At 48.0% G+C, this 12,072-nt stretch overlaps 1 pseudogene; it reads left to right on the top strand.

The window, feature by feature from the left end:
- Window positions 1–287: 287 nt before the first annotated feature.
- LOC124013578 overlaps window positions 288–12,072 on the top strand; it is an 81,911-nt pseudogene continuing 70,126 nt past the window's right edge.

A 12,072-nucleotide genomic window follows, 5' to 3' on the forward strand; every position in this document is an offset into this window, starting at 1 on the left:
GTGCTTTGCTTTTCCTCAACCTATTTAATCGATTACGCCACTCAGCTTTTAAAGCTTTTGAGCTTTCAAATGTGACTTTGACTTAAATCCATCACGTTGACATTCCCAGCCTTCCTAGCTCTCACAAAGGCAGTGTGCTCTGCTCCTGCTTCACTCTGCTATGACTCTCTAGGTGGCACAGAGAGCTTTAATTATGTCCAGTTCCATTTGCACCCACAGTACCTAGAAAAGGTAGAAAATATGTGAAAGCTCAGAATAGAAGTAATTATCCCATAAGGGTCTTTAGCATGGAAGATGTATGCAGAGCAGAGAAGAGAAGCTCCCTTAACCCTGAGTTAGAGACTGAGTCCGAGTTAGAGACTGAGTCCGAGTTAGAGACTGAGACCGAGTTAGAGACTGAGACCGAGTTAGAGACTGAGACCGAGTTAGAGACTGAGACCGAGTTAGAGACTGAGACCGAGTTAGAGACTGAGACCGGGTTAGAGACTGAGACCGAGTTAGAGACTGAGACCGAGTTAGAGACTGAGACCGAGTTAGAGACTGAGACCGGGTTAGAGACTGAGACTGGGTTAGAGACTGAGACCGAGTTAGAGACTGAGACCGAGTTAGAGGCAGAAGGGAATACACCCATTCATGTGATTAATACATGGTTATTATGCACTTCAGAGGTTACATGAAGAGAATCTCTCTCTTAACGAGAGTTTGTTTATTTGGCGGACAATTTCTGAGTCTGAGTTGTGCTGTACAGTACGTTGGGATGATGATGACTCACATAGGCCAGACAGAGATGGGTCACTGCATGGGCTAATGAGAAGGCCTAGCTCTGCAACAGCAAATCTCCATCAACCAACTTCCACTATAGGTGGATTGGAGCTGCTTCCCTCTTTCCATTATCAACCCCAAATAACCACTAAGTAATCAGAACATATTGTCTGTCTACACTGTATGACCGGGAAGGAAGATAGACTAGTCTATGATCGCTAGTTTCTCTCATTCTTTTCGTCTCTCTCTCTCTCTCTCTCACGGTACCTCCTCCTGGCTAGATTGGCCTTTTTCTCATATTGCTTTTGTTTAGCAATCAGAATAAATCAAGGCATCTGACTGGTAATCGTTCTGACTGAAGCGTGAGGACAATGAACGGGATGCATCTGTTATGCCTGTGTAACTGGCTATTATGTTGTGCTCCGTGATTGGTCCTATTCCTATTTCCCACTTCGGGCTTCTGGATGCTACCTGCCGGGTTTTGTTTTGTGGGGTGATGGGGGAAGACAGGGAGGCAGCCAGCTAATTCAAGTCATCACAAACACTTTTCAATAGGGATTTGTGTTTTGCAGTGTCATTCTGTATGAAGGAACTTAACCAAGCTTTTAATCGTTGTTTGTGTGTCTGTCTGCTCTCGTTTAAGTCACCTGGCAGCAATTTGGAAGGTGTGCAACATTACTCAAATTAAAATGAAGTTCACAACACCTCAAACGCCCCCCCCATATACCTCTATTAGATCATACTGTAACATGGTCGTTTGTGACTCTGAACAATATAGAGCAGAAATGGTAGATATTACAGTGCCTCTGTCAAGTCACACAAGATCTTATAAGATGCGACTTTTGCACTCCTCGTGAGAAATCGTTGAGTTATAAAATATGCACGTCACCTTTGGCTCCTTTAGAGAAGCATCTGTGTACTCCCTGGAAGAGTGAGGGGAATTTTAGGCCAGGTCAGTGTGTCAGAAATCTCCTACACACACACACACACACACACACACACACACACACACACACACACACACACACACACACACACACACACACACACACACACACACACACACACACACACACACACACACACACACACACACACACACACACACACACACACACCCTTCTCTACCCCTCTACCCCACTTAGCCCTCTCCTGATGAAACAGGCTGCCAAACTCTCTTCAAAAAAGACCCTCAACTATGAAATGTTCTCCCTGTTCCTCGTTCCCTATGAAATATGAAATGAAGATGAATTATCCAGAGCACCTTCTCATCTGAAATGCTATTATATGTACAACGAATGACGAGGGCATACAAGGGCCTGAACACCTCATTTGGGCGCTGTCTGAATCATTCTCTGGGATCACACCCCAATGTCTTATTGATATATGAAATATTTGATATTGTTTCATTATTGGCTTCACGTACTTGAGGCATTGTGAATCATCACAGGTGGTAGGTTCTTACTCTGAACAGTGTTTAAATCTGTTATAGAGGGACTGAAGTATTTTGGTATGAAGGAATATTTTCAGGTTGCCAGTGTACTGTATATACCGCATTGTAATTCAACTGTAGTGTTAAATCTTCATTTGGAAGTAGTTGCACTGTGGGAAGAATTTTATGACAGTGTGAGTCATTCTGTTGCACTGCAGCCCTTGAAACGTTGATTTTACAGCTAAACCTTGAATAAAAAAAAACATCTTATATATGAATACCTTCCCTTTATTAACCACTGATGCATATGTATGCTCATTTAGTATTGCCCAGTAAGGTGCTTTTGAACAGCTATCTCTCTACTCTCACCGGCATCATTTGCATAAATAGGGATATTTTAAAATGTCAGTATGAAATTAAGCCACCTGACGCACTAATTTACTGGGAGATATAAGACCATTAAGTTTATTAGACTGGCTGAAAATACTCCAGCGTGGGAGGGAGGTACTTCACGTTTGATTCATGTCGTCTGACATTTCTCAGTCAGTATGCTTGGCTTGTTGAATAAAATGTACTGGAGTGAAGACTGTGGAGAGACAGCAAAGACAGTGCCACAGAGTCATATCCCAGACAGGCCCAGCCGAGCTATTGATGTCTGCCACCCGAAAGGCTTGGAGGGGCCTGCGAGGGGATGAAAAAAAAAACTTCTCCGTTTACTCGGCATACTGCTTGGAGGAATCGCTCTTTGTTTGATCTCACATGGAGCTTCACGTGGGAAAGATAACTCGTCTCCCTCTGTAATGCTCAGCCCTGCCCAGCTCACTCTCCTCGCCTTGCCCTCGCCCCAGAAAAGTGAGAGGAAGACTGGGGGATGAAGAAATGGCAGAAAAGGACTTATGAATTCCTCTCTCTCACTCTCTCCACGTAGAGGGGGGGGGGGGTAAACAATGCTGTTTGCACAGAGGGTGTGTGCAGACTTGGCTGTGTGTGTTCATTTTATCTCAATCTCTCTCTGCCTCTCTCGCTCTCCTCATTCTCTTCCCTCCGTTCTCTGCCTTTTAATAGAGAGACCCTTTGTGCTGACTTCTTGAAAGGTCTTGCGGGTGTCAACCTGGCGGTAGTGGGTAATTGCATTTCGCAAATTGGAGGTAATATCTGATCTCGCACAAATGACTGTGACAAACGTCTCTAGTTGTCCCTCCATTGACATACAGTCGTCTACTGTTTCACTTTGCACATATTACTTCGCCTTACTGTGCTGTCAGCATTTATGTTCCGGTTATTTTTGCCACAACCTTACATGTACTGTACAGGCGCATATTGAGAAACAACGCTGACATTTTGTTCTAGTTGAAGCTCCACCAGGGAACTTGAAAGTGAGGAAAGGCCTGGGGGCTTGTGGCATCTCTACAGTTTCACATTTATCCAAGCTCATTAGTAGTTCTTTCATTCACGTAACAGCAAGAGGGCCTATCGTTATTCTGTCTTTAATGCATTATTTTTACTTCATGCTTTTACCTTCTCTAACTACATGGGCTTCTTAGCACAAAATAATGTTTTGCATATTCTTGTTAGTGCTTTCAGAACACAAACTGGCGTATTTGAGTTCCTGAAAGCCTTCTTGGAATAACCGAGGTACTCTGTAATTCCTATTGTCAGAAGCCTGTGATTAAGAACCTCTATAAAGGTTGCTTAGGTTTTTCACATCTTTACATCAAAGCTATCTCTCACAAAGGACTAATGCAATGCAACACATTGTGGGATCTCTCTGTAGACGGATATATACGCTGGGGGAGGTGTTTATCTCTAGAATGGCAAGGTGTGTGAAATTCAAATGGAGTTGTTTCTGGGCAGTTCCACGGTAAAGTAATTGCTCTCAGACTCAGACTATTTCAAATGTGGGCCAAACAAAAACCATTGATTTCAAAGTTTAACAAGCCATACAACTCCATGCACAAGGACTACTTTTAACAGTTTTACACAGAACATTTGTCAGGATTTGGCCAGGGTTGTTCCGGTTTTTGGTCACTAGATGCCCCCATTGTGCTTTTTGACCTTTTGTTTTCCCTTGATCCCCATTATTATTTGCACCTGTGCCTCGTTTCCCCTGATTGTATTTAAACCCTTAGTTTTCCTCAGTTATTTGCTCTGTGTTTGTATGTTAGCACCCAGCCCTAGTATTCTGTGTACTCTTGTTGATCCCGGTGGACTCTCTTGTGGAATTCTGTTTTTTGTTCTTGTTTATTTATTTTTGAGTATCTTTTGAGGCTTTTTATGCTATACCTACCACCTTGTGGATTTACCTTTTTGTCTTGGAGGATTACCTTTGTTTTTGTGGAATTCCTTTTGAGGTTGTGGAGTTACATGTTTTCCTGAAGGACTTCACTTTTTTACTTCATTAAATACACTGTCTCAAGTACTGCTGTGTCTGCCTCATCTTCTGGGTTCTGCCGACTATTCGTGGCTCAGTTGGTTAAGTGACTATTTCTCACTCCGGAGACCCGGGTTCGTAACCGGGTCTTGACAGAAACACAGAGCCAAAAATGAACCCAGAGGCAGCCAGTTCCCAGGACCTTGTTGCCATGCTGTCCCACCACCAGGAGACTGTCCAACGCCACGAAGCCGCCCTGGTTCAGCAAGAGGCCTTAATGGCTAGACATTCTCATCTTCTGTCGGAGATGCTGACTTCCATAAAGCAGATATCTGATCGACTTACCCCGGCAACAGTTCCCGTCCCAGTACCTCAGATTCATGTACCCATGGCAGTTAACCCCCTGGCTAAACCTCGTCTTCCACCTCCCCAACGGTTCTCAGGTGATCCAAGTGCTTGTAAAGGGTTTCTCACCCAATGTTCTCTCTCCTTCGAGCTGCAACCCTCGTCGTTCCCCACCGACCAGTCTAAGATCGCATATATCATCACCCTGCTGTCGGAAAAAGCCCTGGCCTGGGCTACTGCTGTGTGGGATGCCCATAGTTCCTGCTGTGCCAGCTACTCTGCCATTGCTGAGGAATTCAAACGACTGTTTCAAGGCCCAAGCAGTGGTCCTGACTCAGCCAAACAGCTCCTGACTCTCCACCAAGGTCGGCGCAGCGTGACGGACTATGCCATCCAGTTCTGCACGGTGGCAGCAGCAGCGAGTGGCTGGAACAACGAGGCGCTCACGGTGTGCTTTCTGAAAGTCCTTTCCGACACTATCCAAGATGAACTGGTCACTCAGGAACCACCGGACAATCTTGAGTCCCTGATCATGTTGGCCTCACGCATTGACCAGCGTCTGAGAGAGAGAGAACTCAACCGTAGACCTCTAGCCCCTATCAGTCCCAGCTCCGAGTCCCCACCTTTATCCTCGCTGGCTCCACCGGAACCCATGCAGATTGGATGCATCTCCCAGGCTGAGAGAGACCGCCGGATGAGGGAGCGACGCTGTCTATATTGCGGCAAACCGGGCCATTTCCGTTCCACGTGTCCCGGGCTCCAGGGAAACGCTCTGTCCCGTACAGACCGGGGGGAACTGTAACGGGAAACATAACCTCCTCCCATCCGTCCAACTCCCGTCTGCTCATTCCAGTCACCCTTTCCTGGGACAACCACAAGCTTCACCTTCAAGCCTTGGTAGACTCTGGAGCCGCAGGTAACTTCATGGATGGTGTCTGGGCGAAGGAGAATGGCGTTCCCTCTGAACTTCTAAGTGACCCCATGAGGGTTACTACATTGGATGGAAGCCCTTTGGGATCTGGACTTGTCACTCATGTCACTACCTCCTTGCGACTTTCAGTTTCACAACACCAGGAATTGATTAACTTTCATTTGATCTCCTGTTCCAAGTTCCCTCTCGTCCTTGGATACCCCTGGCTTCACAGCCATAACCCTCACATCGACTGGTCTGTGGGCACTATCAAGCAGTGGGGTCCTACGTGCCAAGCTACTTGTATTTTCCCGAATTCCCCGAGTTCTACTCCCGAGTCTTTAGAATCCATCGACCTGACCCGAGTTCCCGAGTGTTACCATGACCTCAAACTGGTATTTAGCAAACAGAGGGCCACCATGCTACCACCCCATAGACCTTATGATTGCCCCATCGAACTGTTTCCGGGCACTTGCCCCCCCAGGGGTCGGATCTTTTCCCTATCTCCACCCGAACGAGCTGCTATGGATACCTACATCAAGGACGCTCTGGAAGCAGGCCTCATGCGTCCATCCACCTCCCCGGCGGGAGCAGGGTTTCTCTTTGTGGCCAAGAAAGATGGTGGATTACGTCCTTGCATCGACTACCGGGGACTCAATGCCATAACCGTCCGTAACAGTTACCCGCTACCCCTTATGGCCACAGCCTTCGAGCTACTCCAGGAAGCAGTTGTTTTCACTAAGCTTGACCTGCGGAACGCATACCATCTTGTGCGGATCAGACCTGATGATGAGTGGAAGACCGCTTTCAACACGCCTACTGGTCACTATGAATACTTGGTGATGCCCTTCGGCCTGACCAACGCCCCAGCGGTGTTCCAAGCGCTCATAAACGATGTGCTTAGGGATATGCTTAACATATTTGTGTTCGTTTACTTGGATGACATCCTCATCTTTTCGAGCTCTCTTCAAGAACACACTAAGCATGTCAGACAAGTACTCAAACGCCTCCTAGACAGCCATCTGTACGTTAAGTCAGAAAAATGTGAATTCCATTCATCCCGAGTACAATTCCTGGGATTTGTAGTGGAACCCGGTCGAGTCCAAATGGACCCCAGGAAGGTAGGGGCGGTAGCGGATTGGCCCACCCCCAAATCCGTTAAGGAAGTTCAGCGTTTCCTGGGCTTCATTAACTTTTACCACAAGTTCATCAAGAACTTCAGCTTGGTGGCAGCCCCTCTCTCAGCTTTAACCAAGGGTGGCAATGCAAGGTTTTTGTGGGGAAGAGAAGCTGAGACGGCCTTCCAAGGACTCAAGCAGCGCGTCCTCTCTGCTCCCATCCTGATACTACCGACTAAGGATGAACCATTTGTGGTGGAGGTAGACGCCTCAGAGGTTGGTGTTGGAGCTGTCCTGTCTCAGAGGGGTGAAGACAAGAAGCTTCATCCGTGCGCTTTCTTCTCACACCGGTTTACCCCGGCTGAGAGGAACTACGATGTGGGGGATCGTGAACTCCTAGCGGTTAAGATGGCATTGAAGGAATGGAGACACTGGCTCGAGGGGGCTTCTCACCCGTTTCAAGTGCTTACGGACCACAAAAATCTGGATTATATCCAGCAGGCGAAGCGGTTGAACTCTAGACAAGCTAGATGGTCTCTTTTCTTCAATCGATTCCAGTTTATCCTCACCTATCGGCCCGGGTCGAAGAATCTCAAACCGGATGCCCTGTCCCGAGTCTACGCTCCTGCCATTCGAGATGACACGGACATGCCTGTCCTTCCTGCTGCTAAGATCGTGGCTCCGATCTCGTGGCAAGTTGAGGATTCCGTGAGACGAGCTCAAGCTATTGAACCGGACCCGAAAGGAGGTCCTGCCAATCGGTTGTTTGTCCCCAAGGCAGTGAGGACTCAGGTCCTTCTGTGGGGGCACTCCTCTCGCCTCACCTGTCACCCGGGCGTAGGTCGCACCTTGGAGTTCATCCAGCGTAAGTTCTGGTGGCCTACCATAAGAGAAGACGTTGCCACTTTCGTCAATGCCTGCCCCGTGTGCTGCCAGGGCAAATCTTCTCACCTCCGCCCTCAAGGACTCCTTCACCCTTTACCTGTTCCCCACAAACCCTGGTCCCATATCTCGTTGGACTTTATTACTGGCCTTCCTCCATCCCATGGCAATACTACTATCCTAGTCATAATCGACAGGTTTTCAAAGGCGGCCAGGTTCGTCCCTCTGACTAAGTTGCCTTCTGCCAAGGAAACGGCTGAGTTGGTAATTAATCATGTGTTCCGAGTCTTCGGCATTCCTCAAGATATGGTTTCTGACAGAGGTCCCCAGTTCGCCTCAAGGTTTTGGAAGGCCTTCTGCCAACTCATGGGGGCTTCTGCCAGTCTATCTTCAGGGTACCATCCGGAGTCCAACGGCCAAACAGAGAGGATGAATCAAGAGCTGGAAACCACCCTCCGATGTATGACTCGTAACAACCCGTCCACATGGTCGTCCTTCATTGTTTGGGCAGAATACGCGCACAACACCTTGCGCTCCTCCTCCACTGGTATGTCCCCGCACGAGTGTCAGTTTGGCTATGCCCCTCCATTGTTCCCGGACCAGGAGGCAGAAGTCAGAGTGCCTTCAGCCTTGAAGTTCGTCAGACGCTGTCGGCTTATGTGGAGGAAGACCCGTCTTAATCTTATGCGTTCCTCACAGAGGTACCAACAACAAGCCAACAGACGTCGCCGTCCCGGGCCTACCCTGCGCCCCGGCCAGAGAGTCTGGCTCTCCACAAGAGACTTACCACTACAGGTGGAGTCTCGCAAGCTGTCCCAAAAATACATCGGTCCCTTTAAGGTTGCCAGGAGAGTTAACCCAGTTTCTTATCGCCTACACTTACCCAGATCCCTTAAGATTAATCCCACGTTTCACATTTCCTTATTAAAACCTGTTGTTTTTTCTCCCCTTGTCCCAGCAGACAGACCTCCCCCTCCGCCTCGTGTCATTGGAGGCCAGCCGGCTTATACCGTCCATCGGATACTGGATTCCCGCCGGGTGCAGCGGTCCTGGCAGTATCTGGTGGACTGGGAAGGCTACGGTCACGAGGAGCGCTCCTGGGTTCCTGCCAAAGACATACTGGACCCTGACCTCATTCGTCAGTTCAGGGCCCTCCACCCCAAGAGAGCTGGTAGGAACGTCAGGAGCCGTTCCTAGGGGGGGGGATTCTGTCAGGATTTGGCCAGGGTTGTTCCGGTTTTTGGTCACTAGATGCCCCCATTGTGCTTTTTGACCTTTTGTCTTCCCTTGATCCCCATTATTATTTGCACCTGTGCCTCGTTTCCCCTGATTGTATTTAAACCCTTAGTTTTCCTCAGTTATTTGCTCTGTGTTTGTATGTTAGCACCCAGCCCTAGTATTCTGTGTACTCTTGTTGATCCCGGTGGACTCTCTTGTGGAATTCTGTTTTTTGTTCTTGTTTATTTATTTTTGGGTATCTTATGAGGCTTTTTATGCTATACCTACCACCTTGTGGATAAACCTTTTTGTCTTGGAGGATTACCTTTGTTTTTGTGGAATTCCTTTTGAGGTTGTGGAGTTACATGTTTTCCTGAAGGACTTCACTTTTTTACTTCATTAATCAAATCAAATCAAATGTTATTTGTCACATACACATGGTTAGCAGATGTTAATGCGAGTGTAGCGAAATGCTTGTGCTTCTAGTTCCGACAATGCAGTGATAACCAACAAGTAATCTAACTAATAATTCCAAAACTACTGTCTTATACACAGTGTAAGGGGATAAGGAATATGTACATAAGGATATATGAATGAGTGATGGTACAGAGCAGCATACAGTAGATGGTATCGAGTACAGTATATACATATGAGATGAGTGTGTAGACAAAGTAAACAAAGTGGCATAGTTAAAGTGGCTAGTGATACATGTATTACATAAGGATGCAGTCGATGATGTAGAGTACAGTATATACATATGCATATGAGATGAATAATGTAGGGTAAGTAACATTATATAAGTTAGCATTGTTTAAAGTGGCTAGTGATATATTTACATCATTTCCCATCAATTCCCATTATTAAAATGGCTGGAGTTGGGTCAGTGTCAATGACAGTGTGTTGGCAGCAGCCACTCAATGTTAGTGGTGGCTGTTTAACAGTCTGATGGCCTTGAGATAGAAGCTGTTTTTCAGTCTCTCGGTCCCAGCTTTGATGCACCTGTACTGACCTCGCCTTCTGGATGATAGCGGGGTGAACAGGCAGTGGTTCGGGTGGTTGATGTCCTTGATGATCTTTATGGCCTTCCTGTAACAACGGGTGGTGTAGGTGTCCTGGAGGGCAGGTAGTTTGCCCCCGGTGATGCGTTGTGCAGTCCTCACTACCCTCTGGAGAGCCTTACGGTTGAGGGCGGAGCAGTTGCCGTACCAGGCGGTGATACAGCCCGCCAGGATGCTCTCGATTGTGCATCTGTAGAAGTTTGTGAGTGCTTTTGGTGACGAGCCAAATTTCTTCAGCCTCCTGAGGTTGAATAGGCGCTGCTGCGCCTTCTTCACGACGCTGTCAGTGTGAGTGGACCAATTCAGTTTGTCTGTGATGTGTATGCCGAGGAACTTAAAACTAGCTACCCTCTTCACTACTGTTCCATCGATGTGGATAGGGGGGAGTTCCCTCTGCTGTTTCCTGAAGTCCACAATCATCTCCTTAGTTTTGTTGACGTTGAGTGTGAGGTTATTTTCCTGACACCACACTCCGAGGGCCCTCACCTCCTCCCTGTAGGCCGTCTCGTCATTGTTGGTAATCAAGCCTACCACTGTTGTGTCGTCCGCAAACTTGATGATTGAGTTGGAGGCGTGCGTGGCCACGCAGTCGTGGGTGAACAGGGAGTACAGGAGAGGGCTCAGAACGCACCCTTGTGGGGCCCCCGTGTTGAGGATCAGCGGGGAGGAGATGTTGCCTACCCTCACCACCTGGGTGCGGCCCGTCAGGAAGTCCAGTACCCAGTTGCCCAGGGCGGGGTCGAGGCCCAGGGTCTCGAGCTTGATGACGAGCTTGGAGGGTACTATGGTGTTGAATGCCGAACTGTAGTCGATGAACAGCATTCTTACATAGGTATTCCTTTTGTCCAGGTGGGTTAGGGCAGTGTGCAGTGTGGTTGAGATTTTATCGTCTGTGGACCTATTTGGGCGGTAAGCAAATTAGAGTGGGTCTAGGGTGTCAGGTAGGGTGGAGGTGATATGGTCCTTGACTAGTCTCTCAAAGCTCTTCATGATGACGGAAGTGAGTGCTACGGGGAGTTAGTCGTTTAGCTCAGTTACCTTAGCTTTCTTGGGAACAGGAACAATGGTGGCCCTCTTGAAGCAAGACTGGTATAGGGATTGATTGAATATGTCCGTAAACACACCGGCCAGCTGGTCTGCGCATGCTCTGAGGGCGCGGCTGGGGATGCCGTCTGGGCCTGCAGCCTTGCGAGGGTTAACACGTTTAAATGTCTTACTCACCTCGGCTGCAGTGAAGGAGAGACCGCATGTTTTCGTTGTAGGCCGTGTCAGGGGCACTGTATTGTCCTCAAAGCGGGCAAAAAAGTTATTTAGTCTGCCTGGGAGCAAGACATCCTGGTCCGTGACTGGGCTGGGTTCCTTCTTGTAGTCCGTGATTGACTGTAGACTCTGCCACATGCCTCTTGTGTCTGAGCCATTGAATTGAGATTCCACTTTGTCTCTGTACTGACGCTTAGCTTGTTTAATAGCCTTGCGGAGGGAATAGCTGCATTGTTTATATTCGGACATGTTACCAGACACCTTGCCCTGATTAAAAGCAGTGGTTCGCGCTTTCAGTTTCACGCGAATGCTGCCATCAATCCACAGTTTCTGGTTAGGGAATGTTTTTATCGTTGCTATGGGAACGACATCTTCGACGCACGTTCTAATGAACTCGCACACCGAATCAGCGTATTCGTCAATATTTCCATCTGACGCAATACGAAACATGTCCCAGTCCACGTGATGGAAGCAGTCTTGGAGTGTAGAGTCAGCTTGATCTGACCAGCGTTGGACAGACCTCAGCGTGGGAGCCTCTTGTTTTAATTTCTGCCTGTAGGCAGGGATCAGCAAAATGGAGTCGTGGTCAGCTTTTCCGAAAGGGGGGCGGGGCAGGGCCTTAGATGCTTCGCGGAAGTTAGAGTAACAATGATCCAAGGTTTTACCACCCCTGGTTGCGCAATCGATATGCTGATAAAATTTAGGGAGTCTTGTTT

The sequence above is a fragment of the Oncorhynchus gorbuscha genome, linkage group LG25 (assembly GCF_021184085.1).
Source record: "Oncorhynchus gorbuscha isolate QuinsamMale2020 ecotype Even-year linkage group LG25, OgorEven_v1.0, whole genome shotgun sequence".
NCBI classification, from domain to species: domain Eukaryota; kingdom Metazoa; phylum Chordata; class Actinopteri; order Salmoniformes; family Salmonidae; genus Oncorhynchus; species Oncorhynchus gorbuscha.